Here is a 2,833-nt window from a genome sequence, read left to right as displayed (position 1 = left end):
ATAAAGATGACCCTCGGGCTTCAAAAACCCAAGGGAAAAAAGCTTAGGTAGGCAAATGGTAAAACCAAGGTTGGGCCTTGCTGGAGTAGTTTTATTCAAAGCGAAATGTCAAGGGGGTCCCATAAATCACCCAACCGCGTAAGGGACGCAAAATCAAGGAACATAACACCAGTTTGATGGAAACTAGGGCGGCAAGAGTGGAACAAAACACCAGGCATAAGGCCGAGCCTTCCACCCTTTACCAAGTATATAGATGCATTAATTAAATAAGAGATATTGTGATATCCCAACATAATCCTGTCCATCATGGAGCAACCTTCGACTTCACCTGCAACTAACAATGCTATAAGAGGGGCTGAGCAAAGCGGTAACATAGTCAAGCAACGGTTTGCTAGGAAGGGTGAAAAAGGTTAGAGGCTAACATGGCAAATTGGGAGGCTTGAAGAACAAGTGATAGGTAGCGCAGCATAGCGATAGAATGAAGCAACTAGCATAGCAATGATAGTAGTGAGATCCAAGGTAAATGTCATCTTGCCTGAAATCCTGCTAGGAAGAAGAACGAGTCCATGAAGAAGATGAAGCCATGAAGACGAACCAAGCGTAGATGAACAAATCCTCACGATCGCAACGAAACAGGAACTAACGAGAAGGAGCAAAACCGGAAAGAAGCAAGCACCACGGTAAAAACACAACACATAAACATGACATGATGCTCAACCAAGTATGATGCATGACAAAGGCTATATGATGCTACTCATGGCAAGAGATGAAGCATACAAGAATAACACATCAAGGCAAGTTTAAATGAGGCCGGAAACAACATATTATAAATCCGGTCAGTCCTCATATGCAAATTTCGAAATTGGTCCAGATCTGAATAAACCTTAAGTTGAAGTTGTTAAACAGCAAGTTAAGATGCACCAATATGATCTACACGCAATTATAGTCAAGTTACATATAAAGTTCATTTAGTTCGGAGCTACGGCCTAGAAGATATGAGCAAAACAAGTTAAACATGGCATTGATGCAAAATGCATACAAACATCAAGCAAACACTCTCAAAACATGAATGCAACAAGGTAATATGAAGCTACATGTAAAACTAAGCAAGTTTCGTATAAAGCATGCTCAAAACGGAGCAACGGTGTCATTCAAACCCGAAAACAGTGGTTATTACGACACCAGGTGAAATAGCTGCTTTTTCTTCTCTTCCTCCCCTCGACCTATTGAAGTTGCGCTCACCCGCAGCCCTAAGCCCTATAGTTCCTTCGCTTACCGCCTAATCTTAATCTATTGCCCTGCCTCCAAGAGAAGAAATGGCACCAACCGATACAATGGCAGCTAGTTCCAGGGAAGCTGCTTCAATGGAAGTTGGATTGCCTAGTTGCTTTTGAGTTCGATTTGAATACATACACATGAAACAAGTTTAAAGGACAAGCTGTCCAAAACAGCGACTAGGCATCTAGCAATCATCAAAACAATATGCTACAGCACCTCAACAGGAAAACAAAAGGCATGGACGTGATGAATAGGTAAAGCATGACAAAACATGAACACTGAGCTATCTCCAGAGATCACTAGAACATGCTCAAAAGGTCATGGCAAGATTGCAAATAATAACAGTTTCACAGACTTGGCCGAAATCACTAGACATGGCAGAAATAACATCAGGCTGCAATGTTTAGAGCTATCAAACAACATGCTACAGGATCTTATCATGGCAAAATAGAGCATGCATGCTAATACTAAAGACAAATAATAAAACACCCTTACTGAACTAATTCCAAAGATTAACAAAAAATATGGTAGGATCCATGCAAACATGGCAAGTGATATGACAGATTCAGAATAACAGTACACCGCAGGAACAACGATAAGTAGACATGTGGGTGATCTTGTACCACCCTCAACAGAGCATTTCATGGCATGTGAAGTCAACCAACAGTAATATGACATAATTATGAAGCTACACATGGCAAGAGCAAGTTCATAGGGTGCATGGATCACTAGCAATACACATGGCAAAACTGAACTTAATGTTAACAGGCTGACAGCAACATTATTTATCAATTTGAGAGCAAGATTACAACAAGCTACAGCAGGCTATAAATGCAACCAGGGACATGGATGGATAGAGCATGACATGTAGAATAAAACATCCTTAGTGAACATCTCCAGATTATGCATAGAATGACTTGTAGCAGCAGGTTTACATAGCATGATGACATAACAGATTCAGCCTAGCAAAACAGTAACATCAAGTTGCCCACTTCACAAGCTTGATGCACTCGCCACAAGGCACACAAAAATACATGGATTGCACCACTGTAAATATGGCATGATGTAGCTCAAAACTCATGTAGACATCATGCTCAAAGGATGCACACACAAAATGCAACAAAAAACACAAAACAGCAAGTTATAATAGTCTTAGCAGGTTAACATCATATAACACTCTTGCAACAATCATAATGGCATCAAGATGGACTCAAACAAGCATGGCACAATGTAACAAAATGAAGAGCATCTCACAATGAACATTTTGATATATCACACGCACAAAATGGAGCAACACACAAGAAGTTATGGCATGATGAACAGGGCACCGGAAAGTAAATATTTCGGGACTTGGGGGAATCGCGGCAACCTCGAGGGAAAAAGTCAACGCGGGCGAGGGAGGCGGCGGATCTCCCCGGAGCCGGGGAAGAAGATGGTCGGAGAGGCGCGGGGAGGCGGCCTTGTCCCGGATCTGGCCGGATCCGGCCGGCGGAGGTCGCGGGGCGGCGCGGGGAACGTTGGGCGGCGGCGTGGGGCCGCGCCGGTGCGGGGGCGC

This window comes from Triticum dicoccoides, unplaced genomic scaffold (genome assembly GCF_002162155.2).
Source record: "Triticum dicoccoides isolate Atlit2015 ecotype Zavitan unplaced genomic scaffold, WEW_v2.0 scaffold109180, whole genome shotgun sequence".
Taxonomy (NCBI): Eukaryota; Viridiplantae; Streptophyta; class Magnoliopsida; order Poales; family Poaceae; genus Triticum; species Triticum dicoccoides.
Note: the sequence above shows the minus strand (reverse complement) of the source record.